The 12,728-nt window shown below is 40.8% G+C and overlaps 1 long non-coding RNA gene across 1 annotated transcript; it reads left to right on the top strand.

The window, feature by feature from the left end:
- Nucleotides 1–11,004: 11,004 nt before the first annotated feature.
- Nucleotides 11,005–11,365, top strand: LOC121268321. Its single transcript, XR_005941145.1, has 2 exons — nt 11,005–11,044; nt 11,131–11,365. It is a non-coding gene; the product is annotated as an uncharacterized LOC121268321 (long non-coding RNA).
- Nucleotides 11,366–12,728: the final 1,363 nt, after the last annotated feature.

Raw genomic sequence — 12,728 nt, forward strand, 5'->3', positions numbered from 1 at the left:
GGGCAGCAAGGTAAATGATGTTTTAATTTGGAAAGCTGCTAAAGATGGGTTCTTCTCTTCGGCTAGTTCATGGGAGCTGATTCGAGTTAAGGGTCAGCCTTCTTATTGGCTAGACTGGATTTGGCACAATTTACTCCCTAAGAAGATCTCTCTTGGAGAGCTGAATTTAATTGTTTATCTGTGGATGTCAAAGTGCAGACTCGGGGAGTTGCATTGGCCTCAAGGTGTGATTGCTGCTCTGGTCCACATGAGGAGACCTTGGATCATATTTTTACTACAGGAGAGATTGCCTCTAAGGTATGGAGGGATGCTTCAGTGGCCCTTTGAGTTTATTGTATACAGGCTGTAACATGGTGGAGTTGTGTATCGGATGTCTTGTGCGAAGAAGACCTCCAAAAGAGGAATTCTAATTGGTGTCCTTCCTAGTGTTATATTACCTGGAGGTTGTGGCAGAGGAGATGCAAGGCTAGGATGGAAGGTGCTTATGAGTCTGCAGAGTGTGTATGGTGCTCAGTTTGGCTTTGGTTAGGCAAGTTAGTGAATGGGATGCTAGATAAAAAGGCTTTGTCTTCATTTGATGCCAAGGTGCTTCGGGAATTGGATATTAATTTTTCAGAGGGTCCGATTGAGAGAGTTATTTCAGTTGCTTGGTCCGGGCCTCGAATTGGTTGGTGGAAACTTAATGTTGATGGCAGTTGTAGGGGAAATCCAAGTATCTATGGGAGTGGTGGTGTTGTTCAGGATCATCATGGCGATGTTAAGGGTGTGTCCTCGGATCATTTTGGGGAAGGTACCAATAATGAGGCTGAGTTGAGGGCGTTGCTGCAAGGGGTTCGTTTCTGTAAAGAGCTAGGCTACCAATCTGTGATTATCGAATGTGATTCAAAAGTGGTATGTGATTGGTTGATTGGTAAGCAATGTAATGTTTGGTATTTATGGGACTTCTGGGAGGAACTTCTTGAGGTTTTGGATGGGATGCGATATGAAGTGGTGCACCAATTTCGGGAAGGAAATAGAGCTGCAGATTTGCTTGCACGTTGGGGTGAATCTGGGTTGGTCTGCAAATGGGGCGTGGAAGTGAGTCTACCAGCTCCTTTGGTGGGATTTTACGTACGGATAAGTCAGGCTTACCTAGCTTTTGTAAACTTAAGTGAATATGTATAGGTTTTTTAGTGTTTTGGCTTTGTTGATTTATTTTCTGGGTATTGGTGGTTTGGTTTTTCGTAATACATTGCTACGGTGTTAGTCTATGGGGGGTTTATTGCTATATTTGTTATTTTTTGGGTTTGAATTGTTATAAGGTTTTCCTCCGCCATAAGTGAGGATCTTTAATAAAATTGGGAGGGGGTCACTCTTGGACATGTGACCACTTCTCTTTAAAAAAAAAAAAGCATCATCTAATGATGTCGCCTTGGGATATCTGAAAACTTATCTTAGAGAGACAAATAAAATATTCTTGGGTGGTGAATATTTGCATGTTAGATGTTCTGCACATATCTTGAATATAATTGTGACTGTGGGATTGAAAGATGTTGTTGATTCAGTTGCACGAGTTATAATGGTTGTGAAATTTGTGAGGTCTTCTCCTTCTAGATTGGAGAAATTTAAGATTGCTACGAAAACTATGGGCATAACATCGAAGAATGGTCTTTGTACTGATGTTCCTATTAGATGGAACTCAACCTTCTTGATGTTGGAGGCTGCCCAAGAATATAAGGCAGCCTTTCAATTATTAGGTGATGAAGATATTCAATATGTCAAATACTTTAATGAGCACGGGAGATTAGGAAAGCATAATGATGATGATTGGGAGGTAGTTTCTACTTTTGTTGATTTTCTCAGACATTTTTACGATGTCACATTGAAGTTATCTGGTTCTTTGTACCCTACATCCTATGAATTTTGTCAACAAATATGTAAGGTGAAAGAAAAATTAGACGACATGTATAGGGGTTCCAATCTAAGGATGACGGGGATGGCATTGACCATGAGGGTCAAATATGACAAGTATTGGGGAGGTTTGAGTAAACTAAATATTTTGTTATATGTGGCTGTTATTATTGATCCCCATATGAAAATTTCAGGCATGTTATATGGTTTGGGACTTGCGCACAATCAGGCATGGGCTGATCTTATTGGTGAGATGGCCCGAGATACCCTGGCTAAATTATATGATGAGTTTAATGCAATTAAGGATGGTACTGCATCTACTAAACCTACACCTACCCCCAACACCTCCTCTAGATACCGGGGCAACAAAGAAACATAGATTGGCGTAGAGTAAGACCCTCTGTAACACCCCGTATTTTAGTGTATTTTTACTGAAAGATTATTTTTATTTGTTCAAAAATTTATTCTCTTGTTTTAAAATTATCGGATATTTTAAATGGTTTATTTTATGATCTTTAAATTGTGAAAATTAAATTGTTATGTTTTCTTAATATTTATTTACTGTTGTACATTTAAATTATCTTCTTTTAAATTAATTTAGTGTTGGATTTAATTATATTATTTGCATTGTATCATTACGTTTAAATTATTTTAATTGACTTGCGGTTTTAAAATCTTTTCCGTTAGATCATTTATATGACCCAAGATATAAGGATTGGACCTCATTTCCTTCCTTCTATTTTTCTCTTTCCTCTTTCTCCTTTTCTTTTCCTTTCTTTCTTTTTTTTCTTCATCTTCCTTTTCTCTCCCGGCGCGCAGCCCCTCCTTCTCTCCCGTCTGATTTCTCCTCCACCCAGCCCGCCGTCGTCGCGCCGTCGCGCCGCCGTGCGCCACACCGCCCCTCCCATCAGCTTCCCCACCGGCCGGCGACCACCCCCCCTCCATTTCCAGCTCCTCCATTGCCGTCGTTAGCCTCCACGCACCACTCCAAGCCACGGAGCATTTTGAGCTCCAGCACCGCCATCGCACCACCTCCGGCCACCATCTCTTCACCACTTCATCCTCGACCTCCTAGCAACCCAATGGACCCAACCACAACTCCGATCCGTCACCGGTGAAACACATCCAACCTCATTTCCTATTTGGGTATTTTTGGCTTAAAACCACCTTTTGCGCCGCCACCCACTGCAAACCACCACCACCATTGGCTTCACCGACCTCTCTAGGCGCTACCTTATCAATTTCGGGTCTTAGTTTGTCCCCATTCAAAAGTGGGTATTTGAGACCCACGACCACAGTGTATTTTACACTGTTACGTTGCTGTGCCGCCACCTTTTGCAGCTCCATGATCCTTCGGAAATTATTATATAGTACTGTAAGTATTTTTCCAAAGAACTATCATGATTTAAATATATTTTTGTACAAACTCATATTATTGTAATCTGGTTAGACATGCCGGACTGAGTCCGAGGAGTTCAGGGGTCAGATAGATTGTGGACGGAGTTGTGTGTTTGGTTGGTATTGTGAATTGATGGTTGTTGTGGTGTTGTTCATGTACATGGCATATTGCACGCATGATCATTTTTGTAAAGGAAACTGGGTTTTCGTGTACATGCATTCATGTTCATGTGTTTCATGAAAACTGGGTTTTCATGTGTTAAAGGATTTTGGCTGCGTGTGTATCACGACCCCAAGCCGAGATGGGGTATTATCTCGGTGGAGCTCCTCTGGTCACTCGAGAGTGAAATATACTGAGTGACGTCCCCTGGATTGTCACTGGGCGACGATGGGATTGGACGAGATGGTCTCGTGCCGACTCCGTGGCCCCTCTGCTGGTGGGGGTTAGAGGATGCTTGGCCACGAACGCACTGGGTGCGAAACTGGGCATCGCTCGTTGCGTAGTGGGTGCTTGGCCACAAACGCGCTGGGCGCGGAACTGAGCATCGCTACGAAGCCAGGACGTGCGGATGATCCCTAGGGGAGATCATGGTACATTGGTTAATGGAATAATGAGCTGTTTTCTGAGAAAATAGCGTGTGTTGATTAAAAGGTTTTTATGTGATTCATTTTCTGGGAAAATGAGATTTTATTGATTTGGGTCATTTTCTAGGAAAATGACGGAGTATTCTTTTTGGGCCAAAATGGGATTTTGGCGTGTGTGGAAAATATCTATTTTCGGAGAAAATAGTATTTTTTTGGATTTAATGCATATCTCATCATATGCATGCATGTTGGTAGTATTAATATATTTTTATCTCGTGGTTATTTGGGTTATACTTACCTATGGTATCATTTTGTGATAACGCAGATTTTGATGCAGATGAAGCTGAGGGTGAGCCTGAGGATTCGGCTCCGCCCGAGGAGTGATCTGGGATCACTCGTTTTGGTTTGAGATTTGTAAAATATTTATTTTGGATGATTGTATAATTTTTAAACCTTTTTACTGATTGTTTAAAATGTATTAACAATTCTGGTACTTAGTTATATTAATTATCCGTTGCGTTGTTTTTGTACACTGTTGCATGCACACACACTTGGCACTAACGTTGGGATGTGTGACCCTATTGTCATCATTCCGGCGTCTCGATTCCCGTGTCTCCTTACATGGGGGTCGTGGGTGCCACAGGTGGTATCAGAGCAGTTCGGCTCTGGGTAAAACCACATGTCCCATAGGTGGAGTACCAGAAAGTTTTAAAGTTGTGATTTGAAATTATTTGGTTTGAAGTATGTTATTTTAATGGTTTTAATTTATTTATGTTTTTATATTTTGTTGGTTTTATTTATTTTATTGTATACTATTTGTTTGTTTATTTTATATTATTTGTTTTATTTTATGCCAGGTTATTTTATTTTATTTTATTTTATTTTATTTTATTTTGTTTTGTTCAGAGTTGAAAAGCGGGTTAAGAGTTGTGCTATGGCAGGAAGATGGTACGATTGTAAATGTCATTGTTAGACTTGAACACTTCGTGTAGTAGGCTTAAACTCTTGGCAACTAGATTGTTTTAATATCGAGGCTTGAAGGGAACGGCATGATCTGGGTGAACTGTTTGGAGTAGGAACTCAAGTTGCTGCTAAGGAGGGGAATAGTTTTAAATTGCTTAGGATAATTGAGGTTTTATATTTCGTGGAGATATGTCATGAGGCTATTATAGCATAGGAGGTTGTAAGTTCAACGAATTCCAAGGTTAGATTTTTGAGAAGGTCACCTAAGGTTTGAGGCCTTATAGTTTTTAGGAAATAAGTTTATTGGATTTAAGGTGATAGGTTCAACAAGCATTCGAAGGATTAGTTAGATTAGAAGTTTTCGATTTTGCCGACTTTGATAAGCAGTTTGATAACATTTGGAGTTTTAGAATTTACAAGTTTTATAAGGTGAATGTTTTAGATTTAAGGTCATGGATCTTTAAGATTTTGGGAAATGATTTTTATTTGGTTTAAGGTTTTAGAATTGCAGAGTTGAAGGGTTGAATTATAATAGGATTTGAGTTCTTAGTTTTGTAGACTTGGTACGCTAGCTTAGTCTATTCTATCAATTGATTAGTTGGTAACCATTAAATTGGGATTGATCAGAGTTGAGTTACTGATATAAGAATTTTTAGGAGAAAACTTCTTTGGAGATGAAAGGAAATGATCTAGTTTGTGTATTTTCCGGGGATTGAAGATGTTGATCTAGTTCATAAAATGATTGTTTTTAACTCGAGGTTAGTGACAGGTTGATGATTTAATCCATATCAATTTTAAGGAATAATAGATGGTGCAAACGTAGGAAATGATTCTTGTTGATTTCGAGGATATAAGCCCAGATGATGGAAATTGTAGTGACAGATCACTTGCACGTTTGGAGGATTATTGGTTCTGGCTAAGTGTGCATGAGATCGATAAGTAGTAGTGGTGAGTGTGTATGCATTTCAGAGAGTACAGGGGTCCTTGTCTCATTTTTGGCTTGAAAGAAGTGTCTTGGGTAGGTGTTGAAGATGAATAAATACAATAGTATTAAATTCAAGAAATTTTGGTTTGGAGTTTTTGGTAAGTCAATCGGAGTGTGTAGTCGAAACGGATTACTCAATGGAATGACGGTTGACAATAATTATTGTGATTATCTATAGGAATTAATTGTGACTTGAGGTTACCTAGGAATTTAAATTTTGAGGTTATACTTTCTTTAGAGATTGAGCATCCAGTTGGTTGAATTAAAGACGTTGTTATTTAACTTGAAGAGAGATTGATGGGTCGTCATGTTTGGTGTATGATAAGATCTTGGGAGTTGAAGTTTAGGCATTAGCGATGAATAATATGATCAAGTATGTGAGTTAATCAAGCATTAGGATCCTTGGGTGATTTGCATTGGCTTTTGGTGGATTGATGATTTGAGCTATATGACTGGCCTTGAGGTTTAATAGTGATGTGTTATTGGATGAGCTAGTCGTGCTAATACTAGCTTATAGGAGTAGAAGTAGCGGGACGAGTTACCAATGAGGTTTTGTTAATGTTTTGGTGAACTCATTGATGATTCGTAATGAGTTTAGTCACCGCTAGATTAGATGTTATTATGAATATCGGTGATGAGCTTTTGGGTTTAGATTTTTGGGTAGAAGTTTATAGGTGCTCTTTTTGGTTGGTCGGATTGGAATCGAATCTTTTAAAGTATGCTCCTTATCGTAGATGAGATGGATACATTTTGGGATGCTGAGGTTGGTTTTCTATCTGTGATCATGGATGTATTTTGCGGAATATTGATTTTGATCAAGGCAGCAGGAGTTAATTGAGGAATATGAGTGATAACTCCTGGTTTTGGGGAAAAGAGTATTTTCTACCAAAAGGTGGTAAGAGTTTTCTGGTTAGTAGGTATTGAGCCACCTTGTATTCGATGGTGCTAGTTTTTATGAGGACATAAATTTTATGCATGTGGCGAATTATCAGAGTGTGCAGCCGAAGCATGATATTTGTGATTGTAGTTAGGAGTTCGGATTTTGTACTAATCTTGAGGAATTAGTGGTGACTTGAATTTTTAGATAATGCTTGTAGTTGAAGATTAATCTTTTGGTTGTGCAATTTGTTATTGATGGTTAACCTTGGAAGTGGCCATTAGGTTACCAAATGTAAAATTCAATGGAGGTTTAGAAGTTGAAGCACAGGAGCTGATTGAGGTTAGCATGGATTATTGTATGGAGCTATTGATCATTGGAATTTTCTGGATATTGTATTAAGGTTCTTGTGGAAAATAAGATTTTGGTTAGTATAGTCATCTAGGAATACTGGTCGTGATGTGCCACTGGAGGACTAATACGAGTATGTTGGCTATCGCCATATTTTTTTGAGAAATGTGCCACGTGCCGTCAAGTTAAAGCTGAGCATCAAAGACCTGTTGGTAAACTTCAACCTCTCCCTATTCCTAAGTGCAAGTGGGATGATATTTTATGGATTTTGTTATGGATTTGCCGAGGACCCTAGTGGAAAGAACTTAGTTTGGGTGATAGTTGATCGGTTGACCAAAAGTGCCCATTTCTTGCCTATCAATAATACCGACTCTTTGGGTAAGATGACTCGGTTGTATGTTAAGGAGATAGTGCGTTTGCACGGAGTGCCCAAGAGCATCATGTCAGATCGGGACCCGCGGTTCACGTCCCATTTTTGGAAGAGTTTGCAGGCAGCTTTAGGCACTAAGTTGAAGTTTAGTACTGCATATCACGCACAGACAGACGGTCAATCAAAGCGTACTATCCAGACTCTTGAGGATATGTTGCGTGCTTGTGTCTTGGAATTTCAAGGGAGTTGGGAGAATCACCTGCCGCTAATTGAGTTTGCTTACAATAACAGTTTTCATTCCTCCATTCAGATGGCCCCGTATGAAGCTTTGTATGGGAGGAAGTGTAGATCACTGCTGTGTTGGGATGAAGTTGGCGAAAGTAAATTGATTGGGCTTGAGATAATTCAAGAAATGAAGGACCAAGTTCAGCTTATAAGGACTAAAATGGCAGAAGCCCAAAGTCGCCAAAAGAGTTATGCAGATACAAGGAGAAGAGACTTATCATTTGAGATAGACGATTGGGTTTACCTTAAAGTCTCTCTAATGAAGGGGGTTAAGCGCTTTGGCAAGAAGGGTAAGCTTAGTCCGAGGTATGTTGGCCCTTTCCAGATTATAGAGAAAGTTGGGCTACTTGCTTATAGAGTTGCTCTGCCGGATTATTTTGGGGATGTCCATGATGTGTTCCATGTGTCATCTTTGAAGAAGAGTTTTGGACAGCTAGAGCCGCGTTTTGTCAACTCTGAATGCATTGAATTCGGCCTAATCTTTTTTATGAAGTTGCCCCAACTCAGATTGTGGATTGGAAACAACAAAGGTTAAGGTCTAAGGCAATACCTTTGGTGAAGGTGTCGTGGGGCGATCCGATGGCTCAGGATTTCTCTTGGGAGAGAGAAGTTGACATGAGAGAGCAGTACCCGTATCTGTTCGATTGATTCGGGCGGTATGTTCTTAATTTGCACCTAGTTGAATCTTATTCCTGTCTTAGCCTTATGTTTCACCTTGCCACTTTCGAGGACAAAAATTTTTTTTAAGGGGGAGGATGTAACACCCCGTATTTTAGTGTATTTTTACTGAAGGATTATTTTTATTTGTTCAAAAATTTATTCCCTTGTTTTAAAATTATCGGATATTTTAAATGGTTTATTTTATGATCTTTAAATTGTGAAAATTAAATTGTTATGTTTTCTTAATATTTATTTACTGTTGTACATTTAAATTGTTCTTCTTTTAAATTAATTTAGTGTTGGATTTAATTATATTATTTGCATTGTATCATTACGTTTAAATTATTTTAATTGACTTGCGGTTTTAAAATGTTTTCCGTTGGATCATTTATAAGATGTGACGATTGGACCTCATTTCTTTCCCTCTATTTTTCTCTTTCCTCTTTCTTCTTTTCTTTTCCTTTCTTTCTTTTTTTTCTTCCTCTTCCTTTTCTCTCCCAGTACGCACAACCCCTCCCTCTCTCCCGTCCGATTTCTCCTCCACCCAGCCCGTCGCCGTCGCGCCGCCATGCGCGACTCCGCCCCTCCCATCAGCTTCCCCACCGGCCGGTGACCACTCCCCTCCATTTCCAGCTCCTCCATCGCCGCTGTTAGCCTCCACGCACCACTCCAAGCCGCGGAGCATTTTGAGCTCCAGCGCCGCCATCGCGCCACCTCCGGCCACCATCTCTTCACCACTTCATCCTCGACCTCCTAGCAATCCAATGGACCCAATCCCAGCTCCGATCCGTCACCGGTAAAACACATCCAATCTCATTTCCGATTTGGGTATTTTTGGCCTAAAACCACATTTTACGCCGCCACCCACGGCAAACCACCACCACCATTGGCTTCACTGACCTCTCTAGGCCCTACCCTATCAATTTCGGGTCTTAATTTGTCCCCATTCAAAAGTGGGTATTTGAGACCCACCGCCACAGTGTATTTTACACTGTTAGGTTGCTGTGCCGCCACCTTTTGCAGCTCCATGATCCTTCAGAAATTATTATATAGCATTATAAGTACTTTTCCAAAGAACTATCGTGATTTAAATATATTTTTGCACAAACCCATATTATTGTGACCTGGTTGGACATGCCAGACTGAGTCCGAGGAGTTCGGGGGTCGGATGGATTGTGGACGGAGTTGTGTGTTTGGTTGGTATTGTGAATTGATGGTTGTGGTGTTGTTCATGTACATGGCATATTGCACGCATGATCATGTTTGTAAAGGAAACTGGGTTTTCGTGTACATGCATTCATGTTCATGTGTTTCATGAAAATTGGGTTTTCATGTGTTAAAGGATTTTGGGTGTGTATGTATCACGACCCCAAGCCGAGATGGGGTATTATCTCTGTGGAGCTCCTCTGGTCACTCGGGAGCGGAATATACTGAGTGACGTCCCCTGGATTGTCGCTGGGCGACGATGGGATCGGACGAGATGGTCTCGTGTCGACTCCGTGGCCCTTCTGCTGGTGGGGGCTAGAGGATGCTTGGCCACGAACGTGCTGGGCGCGGAACTGGGCATCGCTCGTTGCGTAGTGGGTGCTTGGCCACGAACACGCTGGGCGCAGAACTGAGCATCGCTACGAAGCCAGGACGTGCGGATGATCCCTAGGGGAGATCATGGTGCATTGGTTAATGGAATAATGAGCTGTTTTCTGAGAAAATAAAGTGTGTTGATTAAAAGGTTTTTATGTGATTCATTTTCTGGAAAAATGAGATTTTATTGATTTGGGTCATTTTCTGGGAAAATGACGAAGTATTCTTTTTGGGCCAAAATGGAATTTTGGCGTGTGTGGAAAATATCTATTTTCGGGAAAAATAGTATTTTTTTGGATTTAATGCATATCTCATCATATGCATGCATGTTGGTAGCATGAATGTATTTTTATCTCGTGGTTATTTGCTTACCTGTGGTACCATTTTGTGATAACGCAGATTTCGATGCAGATGAAGCTGAGGGTGAGCCTGAGGATTCGGCTCCGCTCGAGGAGTGATCTGGGATCACTCGTTTTGGTTTGAGATTTGTAAAATATTTATTTTGGATGACTGTATAATTTTTAAACCTTTTTACTGATTGTTTAAAATGTATTAACAATTCTGGTACTTAGTTGTATTAATTATCCGCTGCGTTGTTTTTGTACACTGTTGCATGCACACACACTTGACACTAATGTTGGGATGTGTGACCCTGTTGTCATCATCTCAGCGTCTCGATTCTCGTGTCTCCTTACATGGGGGTCGTGGGCACCACACCCTCGCACATAATCACACACTAGTCCGTCAATTTACGGAGGTGGTTTCAGAGTTAGGCAACTATTTTTTAGGAGATCTTATTCAAGATGATGATGGTTTCGACATATTAGGATGGTGGAAGGCGGGAGCAAAGAAATATCACATCCTTTCTAAGATGGCCTACTCTATTTTGGCCATCCCTATTAGCATCGTTGCCTCGGAGTCAGCCTTTAGTTCCGGAGGGCACATATTGGATCATTTCCGTAGTTCAATGTCTCCTACAACTGTGCAGGCATTGATATGCACACTTGGACGATGGAAAATGATATTTATGTTTCGGATGTTTTAGATTTTAAGGAGATGGACGAAGAGGGTGGTGATCAATATGGATCTGGACCATCTGGTAATTTTTGTTTTTATTTTATTATTTTAATTTATTTATATTCATTTCGATTTCATCGGTATTAATTTTAGTATTCTTTGTTGTAGCAACACATTAGACGACTCAGACGACGTCTACCTCCACTGCAATATGAATATGTGCTCAAGTCTTAAAAGACTACCTGCCCTGGCCGCTCCAAATGTCACAGTCAAAGACTCAAACAGCTCTATACCTCTATCTTTAGATTCTTAATTTTTTAGAATATTGAAATTTGAGTCATTTGTACGTATTATGTATTTGATTTGTAATGTTGATACAATGTCCCTTAGACACTTTTATATTTGTAATTTTGTAATTGTTTGGACTTTCAATTTTATTTTTGTAATAGCTTAGTTATTATTATTAATTTATTAGGTATTAGACTTGTAGTCTGTAGTAGTACTTCATTAGAGTCTAAATTAGTAAATTTGCATTATGTATATATTATTTTTATTTATGTAACTTTTTTTTTTAATCTGGCTTTTTAACTTCTTTTTTCTTTTCTTTTCTTTTTTTAACTTCTAATTTTCTGGTCCCAAAATTTCTGGGCCATTTTAGGCCCATTTCAGCAGTTTCTGCGCCAAAGGCCCAGTAGGGGGCGGGGGGTGGGGGGCGGATGGATTGACCCTCCCCCAACACCCCGTTATCCAGGACAGGGTACCCCACCCATGCAAGCTTTGGGCGGTGGACGGGGAGAAAAATGAAGACCCCGCCCTTGCAGGGGTGGGGGGCGAGTAGCACCCCTACCATTCTCTGACGATAGGGACAATAAGTGACCACGCCAATCGCCAACCGTCGAGCCACCACCTGGGAAGTCATGCCACATTAATGGCGCCACCTCAGACTCTACGCTACATTAATGGTGCCACTTCAAACGCCATGCCACATTAAAGGCCATGACCGAAGCAACTGTGGGCGTGACACATACCCCTAACACAAGGTATGGGAATGTCCCCCTGAAATCTCGTATAAAAGTCATGCTCTAGGTATGAATGAATCTCTCTTAACTCTATTATTCTCCTACGTACAATTCTCCCAGACGAAATATTGACTTTAACATCGGAGGCTCCCTGGACCACCACCAAGCCCACATTTGTCTTTGTGATTGCAGCTAAAAACATTCCCCCCCGAGTTGCAAAAACTTAGCCCAGATGTATGAAACGCGACCTTAAAAGTAGCACCGTCTGTGGGACTCTAATAGACTTAACGTGTCCTTCGTATCCCGACTACTACAAGTTCACAGGCAACCCACGAATAGGAAGCGATGTCGATGAACATGGAAGGATGTTTCATAAAGATGGAAGAAGGTATGAGAAAGATAGCGGAGGAAGTCAAGAACCTTCGCCGTAAAAATGAGGCTCTGAGACGAGTCAACAATGAACTGCAGCAAGGCCAACTAGGAATGAGCAAGAAGAATCCCACAGTGCTAGCGGGGTAGACATCGGTGAAGAAGAAAGAAGGAAGATGCACCAGGAGTTGCGGAGCCTCATGAACAAGTATGAGGAGATGGTGAGGAGGATGGGCGACTCCTCATTAGTGGATCAGCTGCTCACTAATACAAACTTACTCTACAGTGCCAAGGTAATGGTTGCACGGTTGCCACCAAAGTTCAGGCTCCCTCAAATAGAAATGTACGATGGGTCCAGGGATCCCTTTGAACACCAGG

The sequence above is a fragment of the Juglans microcarpa x Juglans regia genome, chromosome 5S, assembly GCF_004785595.1.
Source record: "Juglans microcarpa x Juglans regia isolate MS1-56 chromosome 5S, Jm3101_v1.0, whole genome shotgun sequence".
Lineage (NCBI taxonomy): Eukaryota > Viridiplantae > Streptophyta > Magnoliopsida > Fagales > Juglandaceae > Juglans > Juglans microcarpa x Juglans regia.